This window comes from Oncorhynchus nerka, linkage group LG25 (assembly GCF_034236695.1).
Source record: "Oncorhynchus nerka isolate Pitt River linkage group LG25, Oner_Uvic_2.0, whole genome shotgun sequence".
In the NCBI taxonomy this organism is placed as follows: Eukaryota; Metazoa; Chordata; class Actinopteri; order Salmoniformes; family Salmonidae; genus Oncorhynchus; species Oncorhynchus nerka.
In genome coordinates, this window is record NC_088420.1 from 47118106 (window position 1) to 47132759 (window position 14654).

Genomic DNA, 14654 nt, shown 5'->3' on the forward strand with positions numbered 1-14654 from the left:
GATACTGTCACGCCCTGACCGTAGATTGCTTTGTATGTTTCTATTTTTGTTTGGTCAGGGTGTGATTTGGGTGGGCATTCTATGTTTGAATGTCTAGGTTTTTGTATTTCTATGTTTCGGCCGGGTATGGTTCTCAATCAGGGACAGTTGTCTCTAATTGGGAATCCTACTTAGGTAGCCTGTTTTGCCACCTTAGGTTGCGGGTAGTTAATTTCTGTTTGGTGTTATTCATCTTGCAGGACTGTTTCGGTTTTCCTTTTTGTTGTTTTGTTTATTCAGTGTTCAGTGCAATTATTAAAGATGAACACGTACCCTGCTGCATTTTGGTCCGATGATTCCTCTTCTTCCGATGAAAGCCATTACAAAAAAACATGAAGTCTGCATTGATGGTATACACTGTCAGTCAGTTGGCCACCAGTGTGGGATGTGGAGACAGACTTTAGGAATGACAGAGGTTTTAGTGATTGTTTAGAGAGACTTTGATTCAACCAAGGAGGAACTCTGCTCTGATGTAATTTGATTATGTAAATGAGTAGGAGTGCTCCTGAGCTTGTGAGTATGCCGAGAGGGACAAGGGCATGTGTCTGGCGGGACGTATGGAGGCTGGCAGAATTATCCAGACATTTTGCGGGAAGCGTGCCACCACCCTGACCCTTGATGACTTGCAGTGATCCCCTTTCTTTGATTTGCTTGAGAGAGAAAATGGCATTATGAGAAAGCCGCAACATTCCTCCCGGGAATGTTTTGCATAAACAGATGGGAGGTCTTGGCTGCATCAGTCCAGACAGATATAACCCATTGTTCACTTCTAAAAAAGCGGTAGAGTTAGCGAGCTTATTCTGCCAAGGAATCATTCAATCAGGTGATGTGCAGTGTCAGCAATATGTGCTGATAATTATTCATTCGTCATATAAAGTTTCTAAATAAATAGATGCTTGTCCTTCTTGCAGTTAGTTGCATTGTTCCCTGTCTTCTCTAGTCCCTTTCTCTGCTGTTTGAATAAACAGAGTGCTCCATCTTGTCCGGAAATAACCTTGACCTCTTCTGATGCGTTGCAAATGTGTGCAGGTACCGGAGTGAAAATACTGATGCTTTGAGCTGTATGGGAAGTGACTAGTGGATATTGCCCAAACAGACAGTTCTCTCCCACTTGACATCACAAGTGCACACACTTGAATGGCCACGAGAACTGATACAAGATTTTTTTTTTTTTTTTAATAACTAAGATTCCCCAAAGAGATGGCGTAGGCCGGCGCAGCAGCGTGGGTGCAGGAGCGGAAATATTAAAGTTATTTATCCGTGACTCGTTCAATCCAGCTTGCTCAAATTCTACCCAGGGAATAATGAGAATTAAACTCAGAACTACCCTGTTTTTGTTTTTTTACCCTCCTAGCAGGAGATCAAGACAGGCCTGCTCACTTTAGACATGTGAAAAACACAATAATGTAACCAGTGTCTTATAATCTGTCACAGTTCAAAGGAGAAGGCATTGAGAGCACTGACGGGTCAGCACACAGTTCGCTGATGAACTGAGAGGAGTGAGGTTAGACTACTGGTAATCTGACTGTAGAACAGGAAGTGAACAGAGTGATGAACTGAGAGGAGTGAGGTTAGACTACTGGTAATCTGACTGTAGAACAGGAAGTGAACAGAGTGTGTTGACATAATGGGAGTCAAAAGGAGTCAGTAATTGGAGTCAATGCCCCTCTGTATTAAGTACCTATGACTTAGTCAAGTTCAGTCTAAGCTAACAGCGGGTCCTGAAGGACTCCCCTGATTATACAGTGAGCTTTCTACTCATTTTCCCACGCAATTGGATTGTCTCTCTCTCTTTATCATTACACTTGGGGAGAGCTGACGTCATAGCCAATAATGGTTCCCTCATTTTATATTATCAGACAACTCAAGAGTCTCAAGACCCTACTCCTCTTTAGCAATGTTAGAGTCTGTACATGTACAGTAACAGTATACCACCCGTAACAGTACCACCCGTAACAGTACCACCCATGTCAGAATTGGAGATGGAAGGTGGTCCGACAGACCTCCACTTCCTCCAATCTCCTCATTATTAACAGGCCTGTAGTAAAACTACTGTAGTAAAACTCTCTTCAGTCTAATGGGGAGGGAAAGAAATTATATGAATGACCATGTAACGGATTCCAGACCTATGCTGAATACATCCTCCTCGCTTTCCAGCTCCATCTAGCCATAAGCAGCCTGTCCCTCTCCGTTAGGCCATCAAACCTGAAGTGACAACATGATTTATTTTAAAGCTCTCTATTTTGCGGCTGAGCAAGCCATGTGAGAGGAGGAGTATTTTGAGCAATGACATAAAGCAAATGATCTCATGTTTTCCCTTATGGCTGTGAGGCTGCCCATTATGGGGCAAGACTGTCTGCGATTGGAGCAGATTGCACAGCAGAAGGGAGAGGTTGGATGTCACAACAGGGAAGAACATTATGACCAACAATACGCATGAGGAGGTAGAGGAAATGAAGTACAGGGGACTGCTAAAGGTGCTACAATAATGTTACCGTTGCCAGAGAACGCATTCATAGGAGATAATCCCACGTTACCTCGTGCATCACCTACAGAATGAGAATCTGTCTTCTGTTTCCAGCTTTTTGTCTTTTTCGTTGTAATGGATGAATGAATATACATATTCAGGTGGGCTTCATTGAGTTGCTGCATTAAAACATTATAGAGCAACTGGCTGGTTAGCCATGTATATATTTCCGTTCAACACCCTCATTATATTTTATGTGTCAGTCAAACCGTATTACACATGCATCCCTCCAAAAAGGCCCTGTACTGTAGATGCTCCCATTAGAGTTCATACGATGTTACTCTCCATAGCCAACTTCAGTTACTGTAAGTACCATTTTCATTTTTTCCACTTTCTTTCCAGACAGTACTTGCTTTACCCCCAGATGTGGTCCTGAACCTGTTATTATCTCACAAGCCCAGAGCAACGTCCCTGTAATTCCTTGAACATGTAAGATTGGAAGATACAGCAAGATGGTCTGTCACATATTGGATCTCAGGCTGCACACATGTTTTCGCTTAGGTGGACACCTCACATGTGTCGGGACTAAGGGTTTATGGAATCAACAGGACAGGATTTATCAACAGTACCACAGTATGAGAGCGCTCTGAAAGGGCAGCAGCAGGAGATGATGCAATATCTTGAGTTGAAATGGGCTTGCGATCTGACAATACAACCTCTCACCCTGATTATTGGCCTACAGCTGTTTAGCACTTGAGACCTTACTGTCCATCAGTCCTTTGTAATACATGGCAGGCCACACAAGCTCATATAATGGGACCTCTGAGTGCTGAAGCGTGTAGAGCGTAAACATCGTCTGTCCTCAGTTGCAACACTCACTACCGAGTTCCAAACTGCCTCTGGAAATAACGTCAGCACAAAAACTGTTAGTCTGGAGCTTCATGAAATGGGTTTCCATGGTCGAGCAGCTGCACACAAGCCTAAGATCACAATGTGCAATGCCAAGCGTCAACTGGAGTGGTGTAAATCTCGCCACCATTAGACCTCTAGAAGTTATCTGGAGTGATGAATCACGCTTCAGCATCTGGCAGTCCGACAGACAAATCTGGGTTTGGTGGATGCCAGGAGAACCTGCTACCTGCCCCAATGCATAGTGCCAATTGTAAAGTTTGGTGGAGGAGGAATAATGGTCTGGGGCTGTTTTTCATGGTTCGGTCTAGGCCCCTTAGTTCCAATGAAGGGAAATCTTTATGCTACAGCATACAATGACATTCTAGATGATTCTGTGCTTTGAACTTTGTGGCAACAGTTGGGGCCCTTTCCTGTTTCAGCATCACAATGCCCCCGTGCACAAAGGGAGGTCCCTCCAGAAATGGTTTGTCGAGATTGGTGTGGAAGAACTTGACTGGCCTCTACAGAGCCCTGATCTCAACCCCATCGTACACCTTTGAGATTAATTGGAATGCTGAGTGCGAGCCAGGCCTAATCGCCCAACATCAGCGCCCAACCTCACTAAAGCTCTTGTGGCTAAATCCCCGCAGCAATGTTCCAACATCTAGTGGAAAGCCTTCCCAAAAGAGTGGAGGCTGTTATAGTAGCAGAGGGGGGATCAGCTCCATATTAATGCCCATGATTTTGGAATGAGATGTTCAAGGAGCAGGTGTCCACATACTTTTGGTCATGTAGTGTACCTCTCAGTCTCCCAGATCTGGAATACTACATTTGCTCCTATGCTCCCCACACAGCAGGCTTCCTGTTGCTCCTGGCCGAAATGGCATAAAGCAAAGCAGGAGAAAAGAAAGGAAAGCACTCCAAGCTAGGCTGAAATCATAGTATCCTGATGTCTAATCTCCAAACTCTGGAAAATAAACTTTGAACTCAGAAGAAGGCCTCAATCGCAGAGGGACATCAGTGAATGCTGTGTCTTTGTTTTTACAAATATGGCTTGCGGACAATTCACTCCACTCTGTTATTCCATCAGACGGCTTTTCAATGTTATGTATTGTTTGAACGGCAATTTGTAACGAAATTGAAAACATCTCGAGCTCCTGTTCCCCTGACCGAGTTTGTGATGCTAAAATGCCAACTCCACTATGTGCCAAGGGAATTCACGTGTGTTATTATCACAGCTGTGTACTTACCGCCACAAGCAAACACCAAGGCGGCACTCCGCAAACTGTACAAGAACATTAGCCAGCAAGAATCATCTCACCCGTAAGCAGTTTTTATTGCAAACAGGCACATTTAAAACAAATTATTCCAAAGTATCACCTACATGTATCCTGCCCCACAAGAGAAAATAACATGCTGGACCATGTGTACACAAACATCTGTGATATGTACAAAGCCATCCCCGCCCCCTCTTTGGCCTATCAGGTCATGTCTTTCTGTTCCTACTCTCCGCCGGCAAGCAGCAATTCAAGAGGGAGCCACCAACAACAAATGGACAGAGGAGGCTGACTCAATGCTGCAGGACTGTTTTGAGAATATTGATTGAAATATGTTCAAAGAGTCATCCACCCCAGACTCATCCATCGACATTGAGGGAATATACATCGTCAGGCACAGGCTTCATTAGAAAATGTATTGATGATGTTGTACCCACAATAACAATCCGTAAGTGTCCCAACCAACTCACAAAGCGACCAGCCCAGATAGTATCCCTGGCTGCCATGGGATCTTTCGTGACCACAGAGTGTCAGGGCACCTGTGTAACATCCCCATCCGAAAGACAACACACTACACAGGGCAATGTCTCCAATCACTGCCCTGGGGCATTGGGATATGTTTGACTTAGAACAGTGGAAAGGGTGCTTCCTTCTGGCCCTCCAACATCACTTCCAGCAGCATCTGGTCTCCCATCCAGGGACCCACCAGGACCAACCCTGCTTAGCTTCAGAAGCGAGCCAGCAGTGGGATGCAGGGTGGTATGCTGCTGGCAAAAGCAAATTGATTAAATTAAACCTGAAGCGGGTTTTTCTCTAGGACTTTGCCTGTGCTTAGCCATTTCCTGTTTATTTTTATCCTGAAGAACTCCCCACTATTTTCCGATGTCAAGCATACCCATGATGCAGCCACCACCATGCCTGAACATAAGGAGGCAGTTACTTAGTGATGTGTTGGATTTACCCCAAAGGGCTTTGGATTTAGGTCAAAATGTACTTTTTTGCCATGTTTCTTTTTGCAGTACTGCTTTAGTGCCTTGTTGCATACAACATGCATGTTTAGGAATATTTTTATTATGTCTTGAGTGGCCCAGCCAGAGCCCGGACTTGAACCCAATCAAACATCTCTGAAGAGACCTGAAAATAGCTGTGCAGCAACCCTCTCCATCCAACCTGATAGCGCTTGAGAGGATCTGCAGAGAAGAATAGGAGAAACTCCCCAAATGCAGGTCTGCCAAACTTGTAGCGTGATACACAAGAAGACTCGAGGCTGTAATCGCTGCCAAAGGTGGCTTCAACTAAGTACTGAGTAAAGGGTCTGAATACAACATTAAGTTGAAGTTGGAAGTTTACATACACTTAGGTTGGAGTCATTAACACTCGTTTTTTAACCACTCCACACATTTTTTGACAACGAACTATACTCTTGGCAAGTCGGTTAGGACATCTTTGTGCATGACACAAGTTATTTGTACAACTATTGTTTACAGACAGATTATTTCACTTCTAATTCCCTGGGACACAATTCCAGTGGGTCAGAAGTTTACATACACTAAGTTGACTGTGCCTTTAAACAGCTTGGAAAATTCCAGGAAATGATGTCATGGCTTTAGAAGCTTCTAAGGCTAATTGACATCATTTGTGTCAATTGGAGGTATACCTGTGGATGTATTTCAAGGCCTACCTAAACTCAGTGCCTCTTTGCTTGACATCATGGGGAAATCAAAACAAATCAGCCAAAACCTCAGAAAAAAACATAGACCTCCACAAGTCTGGTTCATCCTTATGAGCAATTCCCAAACGCCTGAAGGTACCACGTTCTTCTGTACAAACAATAGTACGCAAGTATAAACACCATGGGACCACGCAGCCGTCATACCGCTCAGGAAGGAGACGCGTTCTGTCTCTTAGAGATGAATGTACTTTGGTGCAAAAAGTGCAAAGCAATACCAGAAAAACAGTAAAGAACCTTATGAAGATGCTGGAGGGAACAGGTACAAAAGTATCTATATCCACAGTAAAACGAGTCCTATATCGACATAACCTGAAAGGTTACGATTTTTATTTTATTTTAAGTAAAACAATAGCATTTTCATTAGTTTATGTTACTGTAGGCTATATGTTAAAAAAAAACTAGTCAATCAATTTTATTTGTGGAATGCCTTTGTTACAACTATGAAACACAAAGTTGGAATACGGTAGCAGCTTATTTTTATAACAACGAAATAAATATAAAAATACCCCAACCACCAAGAAGCACAGTCATAAGATGCGAGGTCAAATGATGAAAACATCAGTAGCCTAAACCTCATAATAAACGCCAAGTGGCCTTGATAAATTGTGAAAATTGACACAAAAGGCATAATGGCATTAGAATGAATGTATTCACACCCCTTGAGTTTTTCCACATTTTGTTGTGTTACATCCTGATTTTAAAAAGGTTTAAAAATAGATATTTTGGCCTGCCTACACACAATAATCGGCAAATGTTTCATATTCTAGGCTTGGAAAGCTCTTAGAGGCTTACCCAGAAATACTCACAGCTGTAATAGCTGTCAAATGTGCTTCTACAAAGTATTGACCCAGGGGTATGAATTCTTATTTAAATTGGATATTTCTGTATTTCATTTTCAATGCATTCACAAAAATGTCCATTTTATTTTCACTTTGTCATTGTGGGGTATTGTGTGGGGGACAAAAGTACTATGTTTAAATAAAAAATGTATATCTAATCCATTTTGAATTCAGGCTGTAACAGTGTACAGCCATACAAGGTAGTTGGGGTGATTGATTGAGGTAATATGTACATGCAGGTTTGGTTAGGTGATTGATTGAAGTACTATTTACATGTAGCTAGGGGTGAAAAGCCGAAAGTCTGGGTAGCCATTTGATTAACTGTTCAGCAATCTTATGGCTTTGGGGTAGAAGCTGTTCAGGAGCCTTTCGGTCCCAGACTTGGCGCTCCGATACCGCTTGCTGTGCAGTAGCAAAGAGAACAGATTGTGTATTGGGTGGCTGGAGTCTTTAGCGCCCTTAGCGCCATCTGTAGCGCCTTGCCATAACAAGCGGTGAGGCAGCCAGTCAAGATGCTCTCAATGGTGCAGCTGTAGAACTTTTTGAGAATCTGAGCGCCCATGCCAGATCTTTTCAGCCTCCTGAATGAGAAGAGGCGTTGTTGTGCCCTCTTCATGACTGTGTTGGTGGGTTTGGACCATGATGGCTCCTTAGTGATGTGGACACCGAGGAACTTGCAGCTCTCGACCATCTCCACTACAGCCCCGTCGATGTGAATGGGGGAGTGCTTGGCCCTCCATTTCCTGTAGTCCACGATCAGCTCCTGAGGGAGATGTTGTTGTCCTGGCACTGCTTAGGTCTCTGACCTCCTCCCTGTAGGCTGTCTCATCATTGTCGCTGATCAGGCGTGTCGTGGTCAAACTTCATGGTGGTGTTGGAGTCATGTGCGGCCACCAATGTGAATGTGTTCTATAGTTTATATGCTTAGAATACCAGTAAAAGTACATGTACTGAATGATATTGTGAAACATATAGAAAATAACAGCCAGACCGTAAATAATTATATGGATTTGAAACAAGTTTTGTATTTGCACAGGCAAAAAAAACAACGTAACAATATTTCTCTATTGTCCATTATCACTAACTTTTTGACTTAATAGGCAACTCAACCTCCTGGTAGAGCATTTTTTTCAAGAGTTCTTATAATAGTAAAAGAACAACATATTAGTAATTGAATCATTCTTAAATTATGTTTTAGAGGTCAACAACATTTTACAACTTTGTAATTTCCCATTTTACACACAATTAGTTAAAAAAAAAGTGTGGTAATTGATGTTCGGTTTTGCTCATGTTCACTTCCTTGTTTTCGACCATCTTTGAGTGGGGTGTTTAAACAAATATTTGAGTCTGATAATGATTTTCTGAATTTAGACCTTTAAACAGACAGTGCAAGGTGCAAACACAGTATTTGACCATATGCGTGTAAGGATACCTGAAGAAATCTACACAAACACATATATAAAACGATGAATCCAGCACAATGACGATCTTAGATATTGATGACGACACGTATGCCATGCCCAGAACAAGAGATGGCGTTAAATATTCAGGTATCAACACACACCCTCCGGAGTTGCTTCGTTGTGTCTTAGGGCTGTGTATGTTCTCCTACTGGCTGGGATCATAGGCCTGTGTGTCCACTGTAAGTTTACTCTGTTTTCCCTGAAATATTCTTAATCATCAGTGATGTAATCATTGATTAACTTTTCCACTGCTCCCTTAGTCACACTGGTCAAAACCCACTGGGTACACACTGATTGAATCAACGTTGTTTCCGCATCATTTCAATTACATTTTGTTGAACCAATGTGGAATAGATGTTGAATTTGCATCTGTGCCCAGTTGGAATTCTCGTGCAAAGAGAGACCAGATACAGACCAGCTACAACAACATGACTAAAGAGAGACACCAGCTGCAGACCACTTATAGCATGAGAGAGACCAGCTACAGATTCGTTAGAGACACCTGACTGAAGAGAGAGACCAGCTACAGAGGGAGACAGAAAGGCTGAACAAGAAGCTCAAAGGTGAGTCAACTAATGAGTTTATCAGAACTGCTTTCTCTATGCCAAGTTTTCTTCTGGTTACTTCATTCAATGTGAGTGGTATCAATCAATGTAACTAAAATAAGGACATGAACAACTTCTAGGGAGACCTTGTCAAGAAGGATGGAGTGTTGAATTCAATTTTTACTTCCTCTCCTGTCTGCTTAAACCTTGGAGGAAAGCAGACAGGATTGTCTAGGGAGCGAAGCACACCTTGTGATCATAAACAACAGAAAGGAACAGGTGAGAGAGAGAGAGAGTGAATGGGGGGGCAGAGACGCTATGTACAAACAATGTTTTTTTCTGTGCCAAAATAACAGACATTTATTAATTGCTTATACGGAGGGAAAACAATCTAGATTGGTCTGACTGACTCAATTCCCTGGAAATGGGTGGATGGCACATCACTGACCACAACATAAGACATGAAGAGTTCTGTGTCACTAAGAAATGCCTGACTGGAATAGTAGGATCTCAGAGAGTGGACCGTTTTGAATCTACAGTATGTGTTGTTTCTACTGCAGATATTGGCAGGATGGACAGCCTAATAAAATGTGTTTGCCAGAATTTCTGGGAACCTCATTTTGTTTTTTGCTCCAAATTTCCGTTGACCACAAATCTCATGATGCAACTTTAAAATCTGTAATCTCTTATCAAGTTATCTTTCCCAAAAGCATGTGTATATTGTTCCATATAATAATATGTACTCTTAATTTATACTCATATACTATGTACTCTTAATTTATACTCCTATAATAATATGTACTCTTAATTTAAATAAATATATACATATTTTGGCTTCCCCACTGCAATTCCCCCACTAGGGGTCGCGACCCCGCCTTTGAAAATCACTAGCCTAATAGCTGGAAAGGAACAGAGTAAGACTGTGTGGCGTTTGTATACCATTTTAGAAGAAAATCTGTTTGTCTGAAGAGCCTAACACTGTAAGATCATATTTTATAACGTAGCTAGACATGTTGGCAATAGAATAAGATTTCAAATGATGCCTACCTGACCCAGATTACAATGTATAATGGAACGTTTTTGGATTACGTAAAGAACAACAGCAATTGTGGGACGCAGGCCTGTGTTACAAACAAAAAACTACAAGTGTGCTTGCTTCAGTTCCTCAGTGGCAAAGCTAGGAGAGATGAAAAAAGCCCTTTATAGTGCCACTGGCTGTTTCCTAATAGTGCATTGAAATGACATAGTTCGGAGAGGTGTGTGGCCACTTGAAGACACCAGTTAGACACCCTTGTAATCCTTTTTCTTATCTTGAACCTACTCTAAAATGGCAATGAATATTCTTGTTATGCTGTGTGGACGTATCCAGAGCATTTTCAGATTGTGTTGTTGATAAAATGCTTTGAAAAGTACAATAAATTAACAATGCACATAAAATCAACAGTGTAATGTTTGGATTCAGTCTTGTGTCGAGTGAATGTCACGGTTCATGAATCCACTGCCTCCTTCTCTCTTTCTCTTTCTCTTTCTCTTTCTCTCTCTCCCCCGTGTTTGTGTGGGCGTGGTTCCCTATCTCGGCCTGATTGTCTGCGCCAGCTGGAATCACTTATCTTCCCTTTATATGTTCTGTAACCAGTGTTTCTTGTTGTCAGATCGTTGTTACTTCCCTGAGGTTGTGTCGTGTGTCCGTGCTCATCTCTCGCCGCCCTTGTGTGGATTATCTGCTGTGCTCCTTCCTACCCATCCGGACACACTCCCCTGGATTTCTCAGCACGCTTTCATAGGAGGATGCGCCCTAGTCCCTGGGTCGGATTCCGTCTGAGTACAGTCTGTCTGTCCTGTTGCTGCTGTGAACTGTATTCATTAAACCATCGTTGCTTGCATCTTGCATCCGCCTCTGTATTGTCACAGTGAACTGTTGTGTCCTCACCTTTTAGTCTGATAATTTCCCCTTAATCTCTGAAGTGTTCTCTTTCAATGGCTACCATGGTGATGCATATGCTTTTTATAGTTTTACATATCAATTTGGCCCAATTTCCAAAGGACCTCTCTGTCCTATCAATATTACCCGTCTAATCCTATGTCTGAAGACTGTTATTTGGTGGATTGGTACTCCGAACTAGATGTGGGAGAATGGCACATGCCCACACACACAAATGTTCTTAATATTTCACACAATTTACATCATTCAATAGCAGTTGTCAATAAACCATTGTTAAAGGTCCATTGCACCCATTTTTATCTGAGTGTACAAAACATTAAGAACACCTTCCTAATATTGAGTTGCACCCCCCCACCACCTGACATTTTGCCCTCAGTCAATACTGATTCCAATGTTTCCACAGCGCCAGCCACCTACCACCATACCATGTTCAAAGGCACTTAAATATTGTGTCTTGCCCATTCCCCCTCTGAATGGCACACATACACAATCAATGTCTCAATTGTCTCCACACCTTTAACCTGTCTCCTCCCCTTCATCTACACTGCTTGAAGTAGATTTAACAAGTGACATCAATAAGGGATTGTAGCTTTCACCCGGATTCACCAGGTCAGTGTATGTCATGGAAAGAGATGGTGTTCTTAATGTTTGTATACTTAGTGTATTGACACACTATGATGGTTGGAATAATACTGGGAAATTGTGAAAATAATGAAAATGAGTTTTGGCCTGCCTGGTGATTTCACCAGGCCAAATGAGTTAATAGACAAATAAGAAAGAGTTCCAAACTGCCAATAACAGTTCATTTGAAGTTTTCCACTCCCCACTCAGACCACTCCCAGACAGTCAAAGTTAAATTCTTGCTTGAGAAATTTCTCTTTGCTAGGAAGACAATTTATGTTGAAAACAATCACAGTAAAGTACTTAATTGTTACCCAGAAATGATTTGGTATTTAGATAAAAAGGCTGCTTTGGACCTTTAACTATATTGCCTCCACTATTATAATTCAGAAAAACATTGCCTGATCCCAGACAATTACTAGCAGATGGGTTAAATGCACATAAAAACACTGGGTCAGTCGCTCCGATCAGTTTAATTAATTCTTGAAATCTATTACATCATCATGTCCTGCTGTTCAGTGAATGGCCACATTGATGCCTTCCTCGATAGACTGGGGTCCCTCTATTGAAATACCATTGCATCAATATGCAGTGGACCATACTGGCCTCTTTGTCCATGGAGCACACTTTGGAGAACACTATGGAGCACAAAGATTGATTTAGTTTTCCGTCTCATCTTTTCCCCTGCTTCCAAACGTTCTCCTTTTATAGTGTGCAATCTCAAAATACTCAAATGGTTATATTCCAATAGTGGATGTTTAAAACACTTGCTTTAGTGTAAAACATTTGCTACAGTTGGAAGCATGACTGTGCAGCTTTGCTTCAGTGTTCATACTGTGTAGCTGAGTACACTCAGTGTTGCTCTTCTTGCTGGGTGAGCCCTCTACTGGACGTTTTGAAAGGCCAATGGAAGCACTCGTAGTAGCCTGCAATGGCCACAAGTCAAGAAGAAGTAAAAACAACCCTCCTGGTTTGATTCATACTAAAGCAATGGACCTGCTATAAATGTGTAATAACCATGTTATACATTATGGATAGTAATAGGACATATACATATCAGGCCTACGTCCCCTAGAAATCACGGTTTCCCACAACTGTTCATATTCCTTTCTGCCATACATTTGTTTCACACAATAAGTCTTAGTAAATGTTATTGTAAACAAATAATAAACTCTCCCTTGTTTACCTCTTTAGTCATTGTTAGTTGTTAAATTCACTACTGAGGCTTCATAAAATATTGTTAATTACTTTTGTTATTGGATTGTCTTTCCTGCCTCAGGCTTATTGCACCGTGGAGTGTTTTGACTCGGAAGGCAGGCACCCATGGAATATTATCTACAGGGTTAACATGTGGAAATGCTCTAGAGCAGACTACTGTATTTTCACATGATCATTTCTGACATATAATCCTTAGTCTCTTATAAATACTAACTAGTTAAATATACAGTTGAAGTCGGACGTTTACGTACACCTTAGCCAAATACATTTAAACTCAGTTTTTCACAATTCCTGACATTTAATCCGAGTAAAAATACCCCGTCTTAGGTCATTTAGGATCACCCCTTTATTTTAAGAATGTGAAATGTCAGAATAATAGCAGAGAGAGTGATTTATTTCAGCTTTTCTTACTTTCATCACATTCCCAGTGGGTCAGAAGTTTACATACACTCAATTAGTATTTGGTAGCATTGCCTTTACATTGTTTAACTTGGGTCAAACGTTTCAGGTAGCCTTCCACATGCTTCTCATAATAAGTTGGGTGAATTTTGGCCCATTCCTCCTGACAGAGCTGGTGTAACTGAGTCGGGTTTGTAGGCCTCCTTGCTCGCACACGCTTTTTCAGTTCTGCCCACAAATGTTCTATAAGATTGAGGTCAGGGCTTTGTGATGGCCATTCCAATACCTTGACTTTATTGTCCTTAAGCTATTTTGCCACAACTTTGGAAGTACGCTTGGGGTCATTGTCCATTTGGAAGACCCATTTGCGACCAAGCTTTAACTTCCTGGCTGATGCCTTGAGATGTTGCTTCAATATATCCACATAATTTTCTTTCCTCATGATGCCATCTATTTTGTGAAGTGCACCAGTCCCTCCTGCAGCAAAGCACCCCCACAACATGATGCTGCCATCCCCGTGCTTCACGGTTGGGATGGTATTCTTCGGCTTGCAAGCCTCCCCCATTTTCCTCCTAAAAAAACATTGGTCATTATGGCCAAACAGTTCTATTTTTGTTTCATCAGACCAGAGGACATTTCTCCAAAAAGTAAGATCTTTGTCCCCATGTGCAGTTGCAAACTGTAGTCTTGCTTTTTTTATGGCGGTTTTGTAACAGTGGCTTCTTCCTTGCTGAGTGGCCTTTCAGGTTATGTCGATATAGGACTAATTTTACTGTGGATGCAGATACTTTTATACCTGTTTCCTCCAGCATCTTCACAAGGTCCTTTGCTGTTGCTCTGGGATTGATTTGCACTTTTCGCAGTAGGTAGGCCTTGAAATACATTCACAGGTACAACTCCAATGGACTCAAATGATGTATATTAGCCTATCAGAAGCTTCTAAAGCCATGGCACCATTTTCTGGAATTATCCAAGCTGTTTAAAGGCACAGTCAATTTAGTGTATGTAAACTTCTGACCCACTGGAATTGTGATACAGAGAATAATAAGTGAAATAATCTGTCTGTAAACAATAGTTCTAAAAATTACTTGTGTCATGCACAAAGTAGATGTCGTAACCGACTTGCCAAAACTGTAGTTTGTTAACAAGAAATGTGTGTAGTGGTTGAAAAACGAGTTTTAATGACTCCAACCTAAGTGTATGTAACTTTCCGACTTCAAC